We start from the raw sequence: 11,569 nt of genomic DNA, 5'->3' as shown, positions 1-11,569 counted from the left end.
GCCTGGGGCAGTGGGAGGTGTCCCTGCCATGGCAGGGGGTGCAGGGGGTGGGCTTTAGGGTCCCTTCAGCCTAAACTATTCTGACACTGATTCTCAGCCCGGTTTGGGAGGATGCAGCTAGCATGGATGTTTTAACTTCTGGTTGTACCTGAGCCTCTTACCCAAGAGTCATCTACTGAGAGACACCTTGTCTATTTTGATTCCTAACAAGGCTTTTTATTCCCTTCTGCAGAGTCACCAATAATTCATTTTGTGCTGTAAACAAAATGTAGTTCAAGGATTTTTACAAATTTTTATTTTATTCTGAATGGAAGGCCATCCAATGCTCTGTGTAAGCAAAGGCTTTCAAGAGGGCAAATCATTCCAGCCTTTGTAGGAAACACAAAACTAGCACATGCAGCCCTCAGCTGAGGGTTGTTTATGTGCTGCAGCAGTTAGCTGTTGGCAGAAACCTTCACCTCACACACGAATAGGAGGCAGCAGTCTGTCAGTCATGTCCTGTAGGAGCAGACATTGTTTGCATAGCATCAGTTTCACACTGTCCAGTCCTGCTGAGCTGGATCTCTCTGGGGTGCACAGTGAGTGTTTTAGCATTCCTGTAAGCAGCAGCATTACCCACAGCCCTGAGCTGGGGTTTCCTCCAGAAATCCAGATTCTGCTCTGAGGGTTGTTCATTGAGCTCAGCCTCCTCTGCAGGGAGCCAGGGGGCAGAGCAGGGATGTTCAGAGTTTGGGGTGTGTTTGGGGTCTGGGTGTGTGTCCTGGTTTGGAGAACAGGTGTCTGCCAATAAAGGCAGAAGCTTCTCTTTGAAATGAAAAATGAAAATCCCCTCCCTCCAAATTATTGTTACAATTTTGAAATTAAGGGGCTCTCAGGCAAAGAGATGGGAATTAGGAATAACAGCTCTTTACTAGGAAAATTAAAATAGCAATGCAGTATTCCACAGAACAATCCCAGCCCTGCCAGAGTCAGAATCCAAGCTGACACCCGTCAGTCAGTCAGGGTGTTGGCACAGTCCCATTCAATGGTGGCTGCATCCTCCTGCAGGGGCAGATGTGGTTCAGCTGGAGCAGTGCTCCTGGAGAAGGTGCAGTTTCCTCTGAAGCTCCAGGGATGATGTGCAAAGGTCTGGTTTTCCTCTGGAATCCAGTGGAAAGAAGGTTCCTTGGTGTCCAAATCTCAGTTTTTATCTGGGTAGGAAAGGCTTGGCTCCTCCCCTGGCTGGAGCATCTCCCAGTGGGATGATGGAATTTTATCAGTCATGCCCTGGGACTCACTGGCCATGAACAGGAGATATCTCCTGGAGGGAGGATGGGCTGTGGGAAGATAAAGATGATTGCCCAGCTGGTTTAAAGATGGCCCATGAGCAGATAATGTGTGCCAGGAGATCAGGGTCACTGCCCCACCTGGCTGCAGCAGATGGGGACAGAATTCATATTGCTGGGATACACAGGATTCACATTGCTGGAATGCACAGAATTCACATTGCTGGAATACACAGAATTCACATTGCTGGGATACACAGAATTCACATTGCTGGGATACACAGAATTCACATTGCTGGAATGCACAGAATTCACATTGCTGGCCACATAACCCAACACAGTGCCTCACGGTGAGGCCAGAGGCAGCTCCTGCAGCACAGGGTGTGTGTGGAAAGGGGTCAGCCCCTGCCACAGCTGAGAGCCAGCCTGCAGGAAAACACCAAACAGGAGCTGACAGGCTCATTTCTCCACGTCACTTCTCCTAGGCTGAATGATAAAAAGCAGGACAAGATTCCTGTGCCAAAGCCAGAAAGTCCCTCTGCACACAGAGCAGGACCCAGGAGGTGAAAATGTCCAAATGTGCCCTTTGGTCCTTGGGTGTCTGTTTTTGGAGTCACAAAATCCAGAAGGGTTTGGGTTGGAAGGAGCCCTAAATCCCACCCAGTGCCACCCCAGCCACGGCAGGGACACTTCCACTGTCCCCAGTGTCCAGCCTGGCCCTGGGCACTGCAGGGATCCAGGGGCAGCCACAGCTGCTCTGGGAATTCCATCCCAGCCCTGCCCACCCTGCCAGGAACAATTCCTGCCCAAATGCCCCCCAGCCCTGCCCTCTGGCACTGGGAGCCATTCCCTGTGTGCTGTCCCTCCATCCCCTGTCCCCAGTCCCTCTCCAGCTCTCCTGGAGCCCCTCTGGGCACTCAGGTGGAGGCTCCCAGGTATCCCTGCAACACCTCCAGACTGAACAGTTGTTCTCTCAGCCTCTTTCCTGCCTTTAACTTCCCTTCTCCCCATCAAGCTCTCTGCCAGCAGGTCCAGGAGCACAGTGTGCACAGTCTGGCAGCCCAGGTACCATCAGCTGCCCCTAAAGGTTCTTCCCCCAGTCCAGTGGGGAACATGATTTGTGGCATGCTAGCAGAAACTGCAGGTCTTGCTCCCTGCCTTTAGATCCTGTCTTTTCTCTCTTTTTTGGGTCTTATTTCTGCTCAGTTTTAAGAACTGGGGTTGTGCTGAGCCGTGGCTGGCACAGGGAATTCCCAAATCCTTCCTTCAGGCTGTTTTTTTGCTCCTGGACCAGGATCCTCCCCGTGCTGCAGGGGGTCTGACAAGAGTCCAGACTATGAGGCAAGTAATTTTTGTGCTGATAGCAGTGTGTGGAAATGGACAAAAAGATGTGTAGGAAATCCTGGGGGAGTGGGACTGGACACCAGGTGTGTCCTGAGGATGTGAGCTGGGACAGGTTCCTCTGCTCCTGCTGCAGCATCCCCTGGTGTGGGCAAGGTGAGGCCCCACACTCCCCTGGTGACCCCTTGCTTTGGTTACTGACTCAGAATTCATCACCATCCCCCTGGAGCTCCCCAGGGAGTGTCTGCCTCAGAGCTGGTGGCAATGCCAGGTGCTGGCACTGGGGACATCCCTGAATCCTGCAGGGCTGGACTCAGGGGGTGCTGCCTCAGGGACCTTCCTGACACCCAGGCTGCTGCACAGAAGTTAATGATAAACCCCTTGCCCCGTGGCTTTACATGAAGAAAAAGGTGCTGTTGTTCACACACAGGATAAGGGATACTTCGTTTGGTTTCTAATTTGCATAATTTGAGGTATCATTTGTTTTGTCTTAGCCACCCTGAGAGCCTGTTGTTCATTCTGTTACAGGTATGAATAAGGTAAAGCCTGCTTCTGCTCCCACACCCTAAAAAAACCATAATTTTGGTTTTTTTTTGTATTTTGGGGAGTGAAGTCAGTTCTGTGGGTTCACAGAGTGGTCAGGGCAGAAAGCAGCTTCTCAAGGCAGCACTGAATTCTCACCCTCACACCCCTTAATCCTTGTGCAGAGTGTAAAGCAGGAAGAACTCAGGGAGCAGAAAGGGCTCCAGGCTGAGCCAGAGCAGGAATCACCAACACCTGCCCGGGGAGGGGCTCAGGTGAGATCTGAGTTAAAAATCCAGTGGCACCTTCCCAAACAGCGAGGCTGAGAGCCCCAGGAGGGCTTGGGCAGGAAAGGACCTGGACACCTCCCCAGGAAGAGCAGGAGTGGCTCTGGGGAATCCTCTGGGGGGGTGATTTTTACCAGCAGGTGAGTGAGTGCTTTGTAGGAGAGAGGGAAATTGAGGCCAGGCGCTGGTCTGGATGGGGGTTTTGGAAAGCACACTGCTTTTCCTGCAGAGCTGTATTTGTGAATCAAAAGCACAGATAAAATCAGCAATAAGGGAAACTGAATAATGGAGAGGAGGGCTGGAAGCTGGGCAGAGTAGGTGAGAGTAAGTTCAGTGTAAATAGTCTGCAGCACTCATGGAGGGAAATTTCTGTAGCAACTCAAAGATGAAAATAAACTTTCACAGCAGAGTGCAAGTTCTGCAGAAATGTATCTTGACTTTCTTCTTTTTTTTTTTTAATGGATTTTTTCCTTTTGCATAGCTTTATGTCTCAGGTTTTCAGACCAAATTACACTTTCTCAATTAACAAATCAGCTTGTTTGACGTGCTCAGAGGATTCACAGATGGATTGCTTCAACAAAAGACACAGAGATTTAGTATCAAGGACACAGGTGAAAAAAACAACCTTGTTTCTCTTGGTTTCAAAGCAGACTCTTCTACTGAACCACGGTGTGTGTGTGTGCTACTTCACAGAAATTAAAGGGATATTAACTTTCCTCTCAGCATATGGAAGCCATAGCTTCTCATAACTCAGCTAAAGTTGTTAAGACCTGAATCCAACCAATGCAATTCCATCTCAAGGGTTTCAAGATGAGTTTTGAATGCATTCTGCAAACAGAACCACGATGAGTTCTTTCAGAAACAATGAAAAAATCCATCTACTGTTGCTAATTAAATCACAGTATGTCTCACTACAGTTACGGGCTGCAAATTGTATTTATTTTTCACAAAACAAATTATATTATGTCAAGCTGCTGGAGTGAACAATAGTTATTGTTGGGAAGTAGGTTCAGATAAGTTGTACAAGCTACACTTCCTCCCCCAGAGTTTCCCAAATTGAAATTGCAGGTTGTGGCTGGGGACAGAGTGTACCCTGGGCTGGGGAGGCACCAGGACCTCAGTCCTGGCAGGTTTCCTTGGGGTGCACGTGGTGGGAAACAGCCAGCACAGCAGCCCAAGCCTTTCCCACCAGCAGTGAGGTTTCCTCTCTGCCATCTGGATATCCCAGGACAGCAATGGTGACAGTTCTGACCGGTAAAACACAATTTCCACAGCATCTCCCCCATCCAGCGTCACAGCTCGGGTTTCCACATCAGTCACTCCAAACTTGCTGATGTGTTTGGGAATCCCCAAAAGGAATGAGGAAGAGGAGCTGCTGGAGAGCCTGGCTGCTTCCCCTTGATATAGATAAAAACGAGATCAACCCGAATTAAATATGATTAAAATAGGCGATATTTATTTTGCGACGGAAACACGCTCCTCGATAGCCACAATCAAACAGGACAATGCCGAGCCCGGGGTCGGCATCGGGTGAACACACAATGATTCGAACTCTATCGCTCCGAATCCCCAAGTGTTCACAAAACAGCTTTGGTTAGTCCCGTTTTTACACAGTCTTTCCTTGCCCAGAGCAGAGGTCTTTGTCTTCTCTCGTCGTTCAGCATATTCATGTAGTTTTCTTTCACCGCGTTGTGCTGGACAAAACCACATCCTGGAAGATGATGAATTTTGATGAAGGCAAGTTCAGGTTTACAGGAAGATGGAATTGAGATGTAACTTGCAGATTTTGGTTTACTGGAAACGGGCATTCAGATGTATTTTTCTTGATGGCTCTGATTACCCTAATTGTGGGTGCTTATCGGGCTCTTATCTTTTGGGTGCTCCCTGGACAGAGCCATCTCCACCGAGCTAGGTCTATTGTCTTGCTAACCCAGCTCTTCAGCTTTTCTTGGAAGTTATAATGTTGTGATTAAGCAACCCCTGTTCCTCCCTTTGCAGATTTTGGTTTTTAAGTTTTTTATTACTTTACTCATACAGACATTGCTTATTTTACATTAATTTACAGCTTTACACGAATTACATTATATTATATATTACACCCTTGTGCTTCCCCTGCCCATGGATTTCCCAGCTGCAGGAGTGTCCCTGCAGCTCTGCAGGCAGCACACAGACCCTGAACTGGGTCTGGGGTCACTCCACATCCCTCCCCTCTGCTGCCAGAAACCTGCTGGGGAAAACGTGGCACAAACCACTCTGGGCTCATCCTCCAGCTCTGCTGCCCTTTCCTTACTCCTTTTCCCAGGCAGGTAACTGGGTGCACAGAAACGAGATCAACGTTTCCTTCTGCATCTGTTCATCAAACTGCATGTAGGATCCATTGGTCTGTATGTCCAGCAAGGCTTTTTATTTTTTTAATCAGTTGATGAATAAATGTGGGTCCTGAAGAAAGAGTCACTATCTAAAACACCTGTAAGCTGATTTTTCCTGCTGTTCAAAGTCACCTTTAACATCTTTGGCAAAAGAAGGTCATATATAAACACCCTCTCACCCCAGCTGTGATTTGACCGCTCCTACAGGAGAAATAAGCACTAAAATGGTGTCACAGAAATGCTAATTTTCTCCTAGAAAATGCAGTCTTGTGAGCTGGATCACTAGGGTTTCCAAAGCTATTTGGCAGTGATGTTTTGCTTGATGCAAGTAAGGTTTAGTTTCAATAAATTCATTTATGTCACTTCAGAAATGATTTCAGGTCCCCAGACTGAATCATGGATCACAGAATGGTTTTGGCTGGAAGGGACCCTAAAGGCACCTGAATCCAACCCCCTGCTTGGGCAGGGATCCCACTCTGAGATTTTGGGAGGTTTTGTACTGATTTGAGGGTTCCAGCAGCAGCGTGTCCTGTCCTCTGGTTTACGTGGCAGTCTGGAGATTTCTCACTGGAAAAATAAGGATCACTCTTTAGAATTTTTAGAAGTTTAATAAGGGATAAAAGGGATAATATCTATTGCTGGAGTGCTTGGCAAACTGCCCAAACCAGTTAGCTATAACAACTTTCCATATATACTTTTTTTATTGCACAGATCAAATGTATATTTGTGAGGATTATATGTATTTAAATATTTCTTTGGGTTCTTCACTATGTTTTGGGAATTTCTCACCTTTGTTCCACTCTTGACTCATTGTGCAATAGTGTAGATAGGATTTTTGGGAGTCATGTATGTTATTTTTTACAATGTATGTGCTGTTTCTTCACAACAAGTATCCCATTTCCTCATAAAGAGAATCAGGGAATTACTGATGGCTGCAGGGTCAGGAGTACAAGTCCTTTTCATATTCTTTCTTGTGATGTTATCTGTGTGGTTCTTCTAATGTTATTTAATCATACAGCTAGCTTTAGTTATTTCCACAAACTCATCTAAATTACTTTTACTATCCTTAGTTAGTTACAAAAATAAAAGCATTCTGCAAAAGTTAATATTATATAGTCTCTAGTTTAATATTTTGTAAGAGCCTAAATTCAGGCTGTTTGTGACACCAGACAGGGACAAGGTGAAGCTCTGCAGGGTGTTTTAATCTGTGTTGGAGTGTATAAAATAGAAGCCTGAGTCCCTCAGAGAGAGAAAAGAATGCAGGGATTGAATTAAAGCCTTCAGAGAAATTAAAATATACTAAGCCACACAGACATGAAGTAGAAATGTAAGTTTTAGTTGTAAGTAAGTAGAAATATTATTAAGTCAGACAGATATGAAATAGGAGTGTAAGTTTTAGTTTTAAGTAAGGATATGCTTCAAGTGCCCTAAGAGAGTAAAAAGCCCTAAAATCTGATGTAAGGGTCAGGCCTGGTTGAAAGTTCAGAAACTCAGCCCCAGATGTAATGAAAACATAGTAAGAATATTGCTGGCATTTTCTAGACACAGCAGACAGAACTATTTATGTGAATAGATAGAGCTGTATGTGTAAGTTATGGCAAGAATTAACACTATTTTTGTACTATAGAACTAGGGTTCTAACAGGTTTAGGAAGAATGTTTTAGGTTTGTCTTTTTAGCTCATTGGATTATTTATAAATAGAACCCCCTGAACTGGGGTGAGAAAGGCATTCCCCATCACCATCATCATCATCATCATCATCATCATCATCATCATCATCATCATCATCATCATCATCATCACTACCATCTGGCAGAAGAGGAAGAGGAGACAGAGGAACAAGAACAGAGGAAGAAACAGCAGAGAGCTGCAGCAGCTTCTGCTCAGGAGTCTGTGCCAGAGAGTTTTAGCATGGACTGAAATAACTTTAATATTGTAACACTTTACCTTCGAGACTGATGTACTCATGCAATGAACAATTTTACAACAACCAGCAACTGCTTTTTTTCTCTTTGAAGACCCAGACCCATGAAAAACTCGACAAATCTGGAGGGAGAAGGACACAGGAAGGTTCTGGATGGTGAAAGGCAGCTGGTGCTGCACAGCCCCTGAGGAAAGGAAACCCCAGGTGTGTGCTAGGAGAAAATTCCTCCCAGGGAGGAGAGCTGATGGCTTGCAGAGGTGGATTGGAGAGGAAAACCCCGAGCCCTGGAGAGCCCTGACCCTGCAGGGAGGCTGCAGCTGCCTCTGCTGAGCTGCTCTGCTCCTTCCAGGCTCCTTTCTGCTTGGCCTGGGATTTCACACACACAGCACTGGATCATGCAGGGCTGTATCATGTACAGTGTTCCTGGGTTTTAGGCAGGATTTCAGGATTTCAGGGAATTTCAGGAGTCTGGGGAGACTGCTGTTCTACCAAACCCCTCCTCAAAGGCTCAAAAGCGTGAGTGACCTATTCTATTCTATTCTATTCTATTCTATTCTATTCTATTCTATTCTATTCTATTCTATTCTATTCTATTCTATTCTATTCTATTCTATTCTATTCTATTCTATTCTATTCTATTCTATTCTATTCTATTCTATTCTATTCTATTCCTATTCACAAAAAAAAAAACCCCAAAAACATTTGGAGCTGCTTAAAGACAAGAAGATCACAGGGTGTTGGTGTTTGTAGGACATGAATTTGTTGTTGTGTCTTCTGTCTGTGCAAACAATGAAGCTGCTGCCTGAACATTTTCAGCAAGAGCTTCAGCCCAGGTGAGGAGTTTGGAGCAGAGATGTTGAGCTCTGTATTTTTTGAGCTGTGTGTTTTTTCTGTTTCTGCAGATGGATTTGTTCCTCGAGGGCAAGGGGAGCACTGAGAGCTCAGTGTGTGGCCAAGGTTCTGTGCCCAGGGGCCACCACGCCCTGCCCAACTCCCCTGGGGAACTGTGACACCACAGCCACCCTGCCCTGATTATTTCTTCCTAAGTAGTTTTTATTTTGATTGTTTTCACCACAAGCTGTGTTTGGCCTAAACTTCCAATATTATTGATTGTAATGAAAAATGTGTTTGGGGAATAAACTCCTGTTTGTAATGCAAATAGATTCATATTTCATATTACTTCTATATATATTTTTTTTTAATTTGGGTAGATGAGCACTGCAGGAAATCTGTATGTAGCTCTACTTTTGTTAGATTAATTAAGAAGATTAGCTGAGAAAAGCATGTTTTATGAGTAGCAGAATTAACAGGCACTTTGAGATTTTATTTTCCTGATTGTTTTCTATATCAAGTGTCTTGATACCTTCTGGGAAGAAAGCAGGAGAACAGTAAATATTATCAATAAATCCAAATGAAACCAGCATAATTTTATTTCAGCTTTTTCTACCAAACTTTTTTACCCAACTCCTTTTCTTGACTGTTCCTCAGTTGGGCTTGTACTTCTAATTTTAACAGCTATTCTGATGCATATATGTTAATAGACTTATGTAATTCATAGGGTACATCCACGTAGGGCTGACAAGGTACAGCTCAGAGCTCAGCTCAAGTTGGAGCAATAATAATCCAAGACAACAGAACACAGAAATGGTGCAGAGAAATGAAATCAGAACAATAGCTTTTTTTATATAAATTATATATATTTCATCTATATTTCATACCCACTTTTATGTAATAACTCAGATTCAGTCATTTCTGATGGCTCTAATTTTAGGCAATTAAGATCTTTTAACTGTTAGGAAGAAAGGACAGGCTGCACAGAACAAAATCCTTTATAAAACACTGAAAACAATAAAACCTTCATCTCTAACTATCTGTATGTTGTGTGACAAATCCAGATGTGAGTCAATAATTTATCACAGGTTCAAACCATTCCTGCAGCTGTAGATTAGCAGGCAGCATGATGAAATTAGCCCAGCTGTGAGAGCTGCCTAAAGCTCCTGCACTCATGCAGGTGGGATTAATCACACAGGATTCATTTCAAAGCAGCAGGAAGGTGCTTGGGGTGTTTTTCCTTGGGAATGCCATTCTGTGAGTGCCAAGGTGCTGTCCCTGTCCCCGTGGGCAGAGGGAGAAGCCTGTGCACACCTGGAGGGTTCCCCAGGGGCTCCTGGGGGGTTTGTCCCCCTGTTGTGAGCCCTGGGCCAGGGGATGCTGTGCAAGCTCCCATGCTTGCCCATCTCGGGTAACCAAAGGGAGATCCATGGCCAGGCACTCACTGCAGTGGAAATTCCAAACTCAGGGCAGGATTTGTCCTAATTAACGTTTTCTGCTGGAGGTGAAGTGGGGCTGGAGGGCATGAAGCTCTGTGTGCCATGCCCAGCTCCACCTGCTCCACTCTGAGCCTTTCTACAGCATTTCTGGAAAGAGACTGGGACCCTTCCTGTGGCTCTGGGGTGTTGTGAGGAATAAATGACCTGCAGTGTGTCCTGCACAGACCCAGACTCTGCCTGCTGCTCTGGGGGCCCCCTTAGGACACAGCTGTGCCCAAACCCCTTCCAGCCCCCCGTGTGTGCCCCCTCCTGCCCCTGGACCAGCCTGGCTGCACCCAGGCAGGAGCACAGGGACAGTCCTGCCCCTGCTGGGGATGGACCAGCTGAGCCACCCCAGCTGGGAACCTCTGCAGCCCAGACAGCCCCCACTCCAAGGGAACAAGCAAAGAGGAAGGGATAGATGAGCAGGCCATGAGGATAACTGTAATCTGAGTCATGGAAATGTGTAAAGTACACACACACACAGATTTCTGTCAGAATTTATTGAGGATGGTATTTTTGGATACAGGTTGAACTTGAGTGAGAGCCCTGCAGAACTGCCCAGGGTGTGCTCTCCATCAGAATGGGGAAAACTGTTCAAAAATACAATTACCCTCACCCATTTCTTCACAGAGTGTTGGAGAACTTTGTTCAGAGGTTTCTGCACATCCCTGCTTTTCCTGTGCTATAGGATGTGTTACTTCCAGATGGTTTTTTTTCTCTTCCTGAAGAATACTCTAAGGGCATTATCCATTTAACCTTTCTTAATATCTGACAAAATCACTATGTGTCTGATCTGTGTATCTACATGGTCAGAAATTTAGAATTATTTCCCCAAAGCCATTAAACACCAGAGTGAGAAATAGAAAGAGAACATACAGATCATCAAGAGAGGTATTTTCATGTTGCCTCTTTCTTTAGTGAAAAAAGCCCCACTCAGTCAAGGAAAAATCTCACTCAAAATCCTACGTTTATTATTGATACAATCAAATAGTATGGCAAATTGGAATAATTACAATTTTCAGCATCCTTTGCAACCCCAGTGCTCAACAAAAGGGTTGTGTTAACATTTGAAACAATACACATGACCCAAGACTTAGACATAATAATAAAGGGGTGAACACTAATTTATTTTACTATTATTATTTTTGGGTAAAATTATTTTATTTTTAGTTCTTACTATGTATTTAAGAGGAAAACACTTGTGAATTAATCTCTATTTCTGCATTTAAAAGACAAAGTGTACTTTGATGTGGATTCAGGCCTTTGCTTATTTTACATGTAGCAGTAGTGGCTTTGTGACAAGTACAGTAAGTGTTTCATTTTGTATTCTGTTTAAAATAGATATATGCATAAATTTGAAGTGCAATTAATATACTTATCCCTAGGAAAGCATTCCACTATTAATGGTGAGGTTACAAATTTTATGTGAGCTGTTGATACAATTGCAGATGGATACTGGTGATTTTATTTTTTTCAAATTATGTTTCTCTGAGCTATTTTTTCACTTTTTCCCCCCTTTTTTTTTCTTCCTCCCCCCACAGAAAATTAC

The sequence above is a fragment of the Oenanthe melanoleuca genome, chromosome Z (genome assembly GCF_029582105.1).
Source record: "Oenanthe melanoleuca isolate GR-GAL-2019-014 chromosome Z, OMel1.0, whole genome shotgun sequence".
Classification (NCBI taxonomy): Eukaryota; Metazoa; Chordata; class Aves; order Passeriformes; family Muscicapidae; genus Oenanthe; species Oenanthe melanoleuca.
The sequence above is the reverse complement of the archived record's forward strand: the minus strand, read 5'-3'. Positions refer to the sequence as shown.